The sequence below is a fragment of the Echinops telfairi genome, unplaced genomic scaffold (assembly GCF_000313985.2).
Source record: "Echinops telfairi isolate 266 unplaced genomic scaffold, ASM31398v2 ScPeMD7_7458;HRSCAF=8496, whole genome shotgun sequence".
Lineage (NCBI taxonomy): Eukaryota > Metazoa > Chordata > Mammalia > Afrosoricida > Tenrecidae > Echinops > Echinops telfairi.
In genome coordinates this window covers 24,157,260-24,167,228 of record NW_022111358.1, presented here as the reverse complement: position 1 = coordinate 24,167,228, position 9,969 = coordinate 24,157,260, and the positions used below count along the sequence as shown (strand labels likewise).

At 48.3% G+C, this 9,969-nt stretch overlaps 1 long non-coding RNA gene across 1 annotated transcript in view; it reads left to right on the top strand.

Annotated features, from left to right (window-relative positions):
* LOC123522707 overlaps positions 1-9,969 on the top strand; it is a 25,468-nt gene that overhangs the window by 5,070 nt on the left and 10,429 nt on the right. Inside the window, exon 2 of the long non-coding RNA XR_006680933.1 lies at positions 4,323-4,454. This is a non-coding gene — a long non-coding RNA (uncharacterized LOC123522707). The remainder of the gene's footprint in view (positions 1-4,322; positions 4,455-9,969) is intronic.

Here is a 9,969-nt window from a genome sequence, read left to right as displayed (position 1 = left end):
GGGGGGCAGGCGGCGCGTCTCACCTTCCCTCCATCTCATGCTGCAAAACCAAACCGCCGGCAGCGGCACACAATTGGCCGGTCCTAGGTTCTGACCACCCTGGCAGGGAAAGGAAGGTTTCTTGTGTCCAGTGTATATCGGGTGTCGCCTTCTCACTAACACTAGCCACAGCAGGGGACTCCTCCCAAACTGGAAGCAGGATTCAATACTGAACACCCTCAACCCCGTCCAACTCATCCGTGAAGTGGGAGTATTCATCAGGGGCTGACAAGCAGCATCCCAAAGACTTGGCACCAAAGGAAAACCAGCCTGTTGCTTTTCTTCTCTCTCTAATAAGGCATAGCATTTATTTGATCAATATGCATGTAAGTATTGAAATGCGGAGTTTTCAACTGGAAAAATAGCTGGGAAGCGTCATGATCCTAAGGGTGGGGTGCCAGACAAAGAAGGAGTAATGGCAAAGAGCAGAGGCAGTGACGGGTTTGCATCCTCATTTTGCTGTTGAGTTTGTCTCCGAAGTGGATTGTTGCCTCAGATGAACCATCTCCATCTCACTGCATCTCTGAGAAGGGTCTCAAAATTACAAGTCAAAACCTGAAAAATCATAAGTCGTTGCTTCAATATAAGTCTTAGCAAACTAATTTTATTTTTAACCAAGACTATATTACCAGAAATAGATTCACTGTTAGGAATCCTTTTCAGTGATTTTTTTGTGTGGGGTATATTCGGAAAGACATTGATCTACCTACCATCTATTGATGTTTGTCCTAAAATTATATTAAATTAATTATCCATAATGCGTTTAGCAAATATAATATATTTGGCTTCAGTTCAAATAGAAATTACTTTGAATTTAACAGTTTTGGGTGATCCTTGCCATGGCTCTACTTTATCAAGGTGAATTGATTTCAATTGAAAGTTTACTCTACACTAGAATCCTATTTTAGGAGGAGAATTTCATCTAAAATTCAATTATGGAAGGTCTGTGCCAAAGTGAACAGTCAACTAGCACTTACTGAAAGCTCCCTGGGTACAGAACTCTACCCAGCTATTACAGACTAAGTCAAAGAAGTAGAAAGGATTGTCCCTCTTCACAGAGCAGTTTCAGTTTAGAGTAAAAGAATTTCGCAAGGGGAAGGAACTTTAAACCCCCCCAAAAAATCCACTAACATTGAGTTGATTTCAAGTCCTAGTGTTCCTGTAGGACAGAGTAGAACTGCGCCTTAGGAATTCTGAAGCTGAAACTCTTGACAAGAACAGAGAGTCTCACCTTTCTCCCACAGAGAGGCTGGTGGGTTTGAACCACCAACCTTGCACTAGGCAGCCCAACACTGTACCACCCAGGTTCCTTAGAGACTCTCTAACCTAGCAGTTTTTGAGTGGTGTTTGCTTCTCAAGTTCTGGGCTTCCGAAGAGTTGCCCCCAGAGTCTCTAAGGAATGAGGAGACCATATGGGACCTATACACAGACCCAGCCAAGGAAGCCGCTTCTCTTCCCACCCACTCAGGCCAGGAAGTAGACGTCGTCCGGCCATCTTCCCAATCCTCTGCTTGCCTTTCAATCAGTTCTTTAGTCAGCTGCCACAGCAGTCCTCAACCAAATCAGGTTCTTGATGGAAACTTCAAGCAAGTCATGTTTCACCCTTGCTTAAAACTTTTCAATGACTTCCCATTGTACCAAGATTAAAGTCCCAAATCTGCAGCACAGCCTACAACCTCGTCTCCGATCACATTTCTTGTTCTTTCCCTGTCCTAGCCCCAGTCATGTTATCAATTCCTAGGACCCATCGGGCGCTTTCCTCCTCGAGGTTTTTACAACTACTGTTCTTTCTTCTTGAAACATGTTTCCCCCAGCTCTTCCCATGGCTCTTATTTCAGATCGCAGATTGTCACATTCGCAGAGACCCTGCTCTGAGCACCTGCCCTATCTAAAATAGGGATCTTCTGTCATTTTACAAAGAGCCCTGGTGCTGGTGTAGTTACCTGTTGGGCTGTGATCCACAAGGTCAGCAGTTTGAAACCACCAGCTGCTCTGAGAGAGAAAGACTGGGCTTTTTACTCCCATAAAGAGTTACAATCAGGAGCGGGGAGCGGGGAGGGAGGGGAAAAAATGATGACCTGATGCCTGGGGCTTAAGTGGAGAGCAAATGTTTTGAGAACGATGAGGGCAATGTACAAATGTGCTTTACACAATTGAGGTATGTATGGATTGTGATAAGAGTTGTATGAACCCCTAATAAAACGATTTAAAAAAAAAGAGTTACAATCTCAGAAACTGACGGGGGCAGTTCTACCCTGTCCTATAGGGTCACGATGAATCAAAGTCGATTTGATGGCAGTGAGTGAGTGACTTATTTTACAAGATGGTACTCTATTTCATCCCTTTATAAGGTGAACAATTTGTAAGCGTTTTCTGTAGTCACATGTGAGGCTCCCTCACCAGTCTCCCTCACTAGAACATCAGCTCTCGGGGCAGTGACCTGTCTTGCTCTCAATTATGTCCCAGCACCTGGAAAAGTACTGACACGTGAGCAGAAGATGCTCAGCACATAGGTCCAGAGTGAAAGAATGAGAACAAAGCCCTGTCTTGTCGGGGCTCTCTGAGAAGCCTGAAGCAGAAGTAGGAAATGGAAGGGACGGTGAGTAGGCCAGTGGAGTTGAGAAAGAGTAAAGAAGGAAAGCAGTCCAGATGAGCATCACTCCGAAGGCTAGCTAGAGCAAGCAGATGTCAAAGAAAATGGCAATACGGGTAGAAATCGTATAATGGGAACCTCATTTTCTACGTAAGCCCTCACCAAAGCACACTAAAATCTATTTTTTAAAAGAAAAGAAAATGAGTGTGGCAGAATCTAGACCATAAGTGGTAAGGCCGTATGAGGTGCATTAGGAGGGCTAGGCAAAGCCAACCCACATCTCTTCCCCAGGACCCAAACCAGAGAACTGACAACAGGGGAGGGATTCGTTCGCCAAAGGAAAGTCAGGGTGCTTCTTGGCAGAAAGGGGGGCAAACGAATGCGAGAGACCAGTGGCAGAGGATCCCTGGGCCTGATTTTCTCCCTGCCTCTCTGACTACTGCTTCTGTCTCTTTTATGGGGTCTGCCTTGGCCATTCCTTTCAGCCCAACTTCCCCTGAAGTCGATTTCTCTCCTCTTCACGCTTTCTCACTTGCTTTGAGTTTTGCTCACTCACTCTGAGGGCTTTACAGCCATCCATCTGTTGAAGAATGTTCCAAATCTGCTTCAAAGCAGGCCTTTGGCTTGCACTCCAGAGCTCCACACCCAACTCCTGTTGCTGTGGTTCGGTGTCATCAAGCCCGCTCGGACTCACAGGCATACCACAACAGAAGGGCCACTGCCCCGTCCGCATGATCCTCACAACTGTCCCTGTGTTTGGACTCACTGTTGCCGCCACGGGGTCAATCCTTGAAGACCTTCTTTTCCCTGACACTTGACTAAATGTGATCTCCTTCTCCAGGGACAGGTCTCTCCTGATAATGTGTCCCCCCTCCAGGAGACACAAATCTCACCCTCCTTCTTTCGAAGGGGAACTCTGGCTGTACTTCTTCCAAGACAGACTTGTTCATTCTTCTGACAGCTATATACAGTATATTCTTTGCCGACATCACATTCAAAGGCATCCATTCTTCAGCCCTGCTTATTCATTGTCTGCAGCTGAGATGATTGAAAATACCATGGCTTGGGTGAGGTGGACTTTAGTCTTCCAAGGAACATCTTTGTTGTTGTTGTTGTTTAAAAACATTTGAAAGAATTCTTTCGCAGCAGATTTGCCCAGTGTAATATGCCCTTTGGTGGCTGCTCCCATGGGTCTTGTTTGTGGCTCCAAACAAAATGAAGTCCTTGGCCATCTTTTCTGTGTTGGTTATTGGTCCTGTTGCAAGAATTTTTGTTTTCTTTCTATTGAGGTGGGATCCATACCTAGTTGATGAATAAGTGCTTCCAGTTTTCTTCACTTGCAGCCAGCAAGATTGTGTTCGCTGCATAACACAGGTTGTTCTTTCACGAGGGTGATGGTTAGGTTCTTGTAGCCTCTTGGTCTGGGCCAGGATTCACAGTGGCTTGGCATGTAAGACCTGGTAATCTCCAGGACGAGATCTCCTCAGAGGTATGGCCTGTTTCCCATATAAATGCTGAGCTAAAACTTGCTCGCTTGCATGTGGTGCGTCTGGATTCTGCTTCTGGCTCACCATCTTACCTCCAGTTCTTTGGACTTGAGCCAGTGGCCTGCTGTGTTAATTGCTGGTCCTGGGAATTGTCAACGGCCTGCTATCTGACCTACTGACCTTGACTTCATTTGCCTCGACAGCCTTCCGTCTGACCTGCTGATACTGGGTTCGTGAGTCAGGAGACGTCTGCATCCTGACATCTGATCCACAGACTTGGAGATCTTGCCTGCTTATAAAATTGCGCAAGCGCTTTCCTCGATCTAAACCTTTCGGTATGTACACATAGTGAGCTTCCTGGTTTTGCCTCTCTGGAGAACTCAGCCTAAAACGATGAGTTGTCCTCCAATCCCCATGCTGTGTCTTTTTTCATATAGTTCAGCTTCTCAGATTATTTGCTCAGCAGACAGACTGGATGAGTGTGATTAAAGGATTCGCCCTTGACACACTTCTTTTTTCTTTATGATTTTATTGGGAGCTCTTAGAGATAATATAACAATCCATAATTCAGTGAGATCAAGCATAATTTTACAATTGCTACCACCATCAAAATCAAAACATTTCCTTTCTCTTTGAACTCTTTAATATCATCTTTATTATCCCCTTCTTTCCTCACCCTACCCCATAGGAACCCTTAAATAAATAAATAAATATATACATATATATATGAACCCTTAAACACATATAAATATAAATATATAAATATATATATATGTTCATCTGCAATTCTGTTATCCATTCCCCTCCAGTGGGGTTATGCAGTCAGCACTCTTATCAGTTCCCCCTCCCCGCACCCCCTTCCCATACCCTCAGGGACTCATTACTCCCTTTACTGTTTCTGAAAGGTTATCTATCTTGGCTTTCATGCATTGGATGATCTTAATTATACAAATGAACATACACAGGTCAAACAAGTTTAATGAGGTCAAACTGGGACCATAATAGTAAGGGGAGGAAATATTAAATAACGAGAAGATAGTTATGTGTTTCATCAGTGCTATACTGCTCCCTAGATTTATCATCCCTTCTGTGTGGCCTTTCTGTGAGAGATTGTCCAATTACCTTACAGGCGAGCTTTGGGTCTCCACTTTGTCCACGCTCCTTCATGTCAACTTGATTGCTTGTTTTTGAACTTCTGATACCTATTCCTGTCAATACCTCCTGATCACACATGCTGGTGTGCTTCTTCCATGTGGGCTTTGTTGCTTCCCTTCTAGATGGCCACTAACACACACCTTTTCTGGTTTTAAACCACACAGTATCCCCTTTGCCATTTTAATGGTTGCTTCTCGGTCTATGTACTGGTTCCACATGACCCTAATTATAGACATTCTAGAATTCCAGTCATCGGAAATGTTACCCATAATTTGTTATGACTCACAGAGTCAAATATTTTTGCATAGTCAACAAAACACATGTAAACATCTTTCTGGTGTTTTCTGTTTTGGGCCAAGATCCACTTGACATCCCCTCACGACCAAGCTGATACTCAGCAGGTCTACAACACACTCCTCCTCCAGTACTCTCCCTCGCCCACAGCTCAGGAACTGAGCTGCAGCCTCCCGCTTCCAGCCTGCGTCCACTTCATCCCGCTTGACCATTTCAGGCTTCCGTTATCTCCTACTTCTGCCTCCTCACTGCTGCTTTCCCAAGTCTCCTCTGGATCCCAAGAGCCCCCTCACCAGTCTCCCAGCCCCTCAACTTCCTTCCTCCTTCGGGCTCACTCTCTGCTCTGCAGAAGCTTTAGGAAGCTTTCTAAAGTCTCGATCAGATCTGGTCACTTCACTGCATGCAACCTTCAGTGGCTCCAGAGTGTCCCCTCAAGACCACACACACAGTCCTCACCAGTGTTGAGAGGCTCTTTACCAGTGGCCTCTGCTTTTGTCAAGGTGTTCTCTGATTCTTACCACCCCATTCAACTGTCTGATTCCAGCTACACACCGAAAGAACCGCTCTTAATTCCTGGAATTTACCCAGTCCTCTTTGTTACCCACCCTCCCTTTCAGGCCTTTGTACATACTGTTCCATCTGCCTAGAACACTCTTCTCTCACTCTTCTCTTTCTCTTTGTCTGCTTCGCGCCCCCCCCCCCTCTTTGTCCATTCTTCGATTATCCTTCGAGCTTCAACCCCGAGCTCCTGCCGCCACACCAGCACCCAGGATTGTGGCTGCAGATTCTCTCTCTGTCCCTCACTGAGCTCCTTGGAAGGAAGGGCTTATTTTTTTCCTTTCATTTCTCTGTCATGTATCCAGTGCAGCATTCCTGTCACATAATAGGTATTCCAAGGAATGGATGTGAAATGACTAAATGCAGGCCTGAGTGACAAGGCCCCTCCTTCCAGGAGCTTGGGGCCTGGAGTTTCAGGCACCGATGCCTCCAGCCTCTCTTACTTCCATGTCCATTGTTCGGCCATGGGCAGGCTGGGCAGCCGCCTGTGAGAGCCCTTAGCACTGGCCCAAGAGGCTCCTTGACTCTGACCCTCTGCTGGGAGCCCAGTCTTCCCTTAAAAGGCCACCTTATCGGAAAAGGCCTATGGTGGCATTTATAGGCTCTATTTTTATCTCTGTTGAAAAAGTCTCCAAGTTCACTCCGAAGCCAAAGATGAGGGATGTGGCTGTGCAAGGAGGCAGCTCCATGATACCTTGGAGCCCCAGTTTTGCTTGCTGTGGCAAAACCCCAGGGTTCTCTTTTTCACTGGGGTCCTCGTTGTCCCGAGGGACTGACTTCAGCACCTTTGGGTCCCGCCTTGTTTAAAACCAGATCCTGCAGCACTTAATGGTCTAGGTGACCAGATTTTAACATTGGTGCAGAGGGACAAAAGTGGGACACCATTGATAAAACTCATATCCTGGCGAAATAGCCACAGGGCAGCCGAAAACCATATACCCTACTTTGTCGTGCATTCTTTCCAAAAATCGGGACTTTTTAAAAATGCTGTGGGATGCGGGGAAAAATTGTTAAAAATCGGGACTGTCCTGCCAAAGGCGGGACGTCTGGTCACCTTAGTCTAGGAAGCAGTCTCCTTCTTCTCTAAGAACCCTGTAACTCTGCTGGGGCCCTCGGAGCCCATGGCCAAGGGAGCATCCTCATGCCAAAGGTCTTCCAGTTTATTCACAGGGCCTTCTCACCCCCATCCCCACATGGAAATCCATGGTGGGTGATCGCACTGCTAGCTGCATGAAGGGAGTGGGCAGGGGTGGTCAACCAGCCTGGCCAGAGAGCTAATTGGGCAGAAGCTGGAGAAATGAGGAGAGCCACCCAGAAGGGCTGGCGGGCGAGTGGAGGGCCCTGTGCCAGGAAAAGGATTCGCCTCAGAACCGGAGCCCTAGAGAGAGGGGAGTGTGAAGAGAGGAACATGACAGTGAGGGTGCGTGGGAAGGGAGGGCAGCGGGCAGGAAGCAGGCAGCAGCTGAGAGGGGGAAAGGATCATGGGTAGTTCGTGAAGAAGGAGAGAGAGAGAGAGAGCCTGGCCTGTTCCTTTCATCCAAATGGAACAGAAAAGGGGCTGGAGGCACCTGCGAGAGAGCCGGGAAAGGCATAGGACTGTTCTTGCTTTCTGACTGCTGCTTCCCTGGGAATCCCAGAGAGATTAGCTTTCTTGCCGGACCTGGTCTCACAGGTGGCCAATCTGCCAGCACAGGGTTGGCACTCAAGCCGTTGGGCCTTCTCTTTCCCTCTGCAGAAGCCTAAGCAAGCCAGGGTCCATTCTGCCCTGCTTCTACCTCCAGAGGCCCCGCTGGGCCAGGATTCCACCCATCGACACCGCTGCTGACTCTATGGGTCATCCTGGGGCGGGACCGGCCTGGAAGTGTGGAGTCTGGTCTGAGTCAGCGCTGCTTGGCGGGGAGTATGGAGGAGCTTAACCAACCAAACTCTAAATTGCTTCCTGGAAAGTCTTGCTTCAGAGCTTCTGCCTGGCCACGTGCTGGGCCAGAGTGGGGGGCAGGGTGGAGGGTGGGCGGGGGTGGGGGGGTGTTCGACTTTCAAGGCACCTCTCATCAAAGGGAGTCATGTGACAGGCGGAGGTTTCTCACCTAAAGAATGACTTCACCAGGCTGTTGGCTCCTCCCAGCCCCTCCACCTTACCGGTCAGAAAGTCATCTTTTTCTAGGGTCTCATACAAGACATGAGGGTCAAGATGGAGAGTCTGATGCTTACAGCTTGTATCTGATCCTTGTCTGATCTAGTTACTTCTCCAGGAAAAACAAAACAAAGCATCCGGCAAACGGCACGTCCCTCTCTCAGCCTGGGCTGTCTGTTTCGCTAAACGATGTCCTGATCCATGGGGGCAGTGAGAATTCCTTTGGGCGACTCCACGTGGGCGGAAGGTAGCATCCTCCCTGGATAAACTGACCAGCACACCTTGAGCAGACATCAGCAGCCTGTTCCCGTGGGGGAGGAAGTCAGAACCACCTCCACGCCTGTTGACACCACATTTCTGATGGCTCCCATGCAGAGTGAAGGGTCATTCTCGTGGTTGCTTTGATTAAGCGAGAAGAGAAAGCCAGCTGTTCCCTCTGACCCAACTCAACTGCTTGTTATGCCGTGGGCACTCTAGTGGGCAGGCGGTGGGTGGCAGCAGCTGCTAGACACCTTCCCCCGAGGATGCATCAGTTGGTGCCAAAAGCCTATGTAAGCTCTTCTGATCTCTGTGCCAGTGAGTGCAGGCCCTGGAAGGGAGCCAAGACATCCACTATGGGTCCTGCATTCTCTCCTCCCCACACCCTGCACGAGTGGGGCGGGAGGACTGACCTAGGAGGCCACCAAGACAGGAGCCGATGGTTCTTAGATACATTCCCCAGCTGTCATACCTCTAACGTGGATACACACACACACACACACACACACACACACGCATGCACGCTCAGCAATAAATCCCATCCCAGGCTTTCTTCTTCCATCTGTCCCATGGCCACAGCAGTAGCAGTAAGAGATCCCCTCCACATGCTGTTGTTTCCCCATTTGTCCCTTCCCTTCTTCCTCTTCCTCTCTCTCTCCCTCCCTCTTTTCCTCCCCATGGACAAGCATGTTTGAACTCCTCCTACCTAGTGCCTCTCACAGTGTTAGGGGCAGGAGCGGCCAAGGTACTGCCTTGGCGGAGAACATAGCTATGAATATTAAGCAAATGCAAAGCCACCAAGCCAGGATTGTAACACAGTGAGTTGCCAACTGGCAACAATGGGCCACGTCTGACCAGCAGGTGAGTTTAGTCACGCTGGCAGTGAATTCAAACCAGTGAGAGAATTCATGTGGAACCCAGAATTCCCCTCTTCCCTGGAAATAGCATACAAGCTGCCAACTCGCAGGAGGAGGTAAAAAGTCACTTTCCCACTTCATCCGGAAATACACCCTCAGTTCACCACAGACACCACCACCACCACCTTACCAAGCGCCTTTCCTTATTGACAGCCAGTTTGCTTCATTCATTAATGTTCCCTGCAGTGATTTTCCAAGTGCTGGGTTTTGGGGGAGCCCTGAGGGTGTTGTTGGTTCCACATTGGGCTGTTGACCACAAGGTCAGCAGTTCAAATCCACCAGCCCCTCCACGGGAGAGAGTTGAGGCTTCTACGTGCCATAAAGATTGAGTCTTGGAAACCACCAGAGCAGGTCTGCTCTGTCCTATCAGGTCCCTGTGAGTCAGAAGAGACTCAGTGGCAGTGCGGTTTGTTTGGTTTTTGTTTTGGGAGCTTTTGAGACCCTGGAAAAGAAGCGTCACTAGAGACTACAAGGGGGAAAGGGCCAGTTCTCCTTGTTCACCCCTGAAGTAGGCCTGGTACATTGCTTATTTGT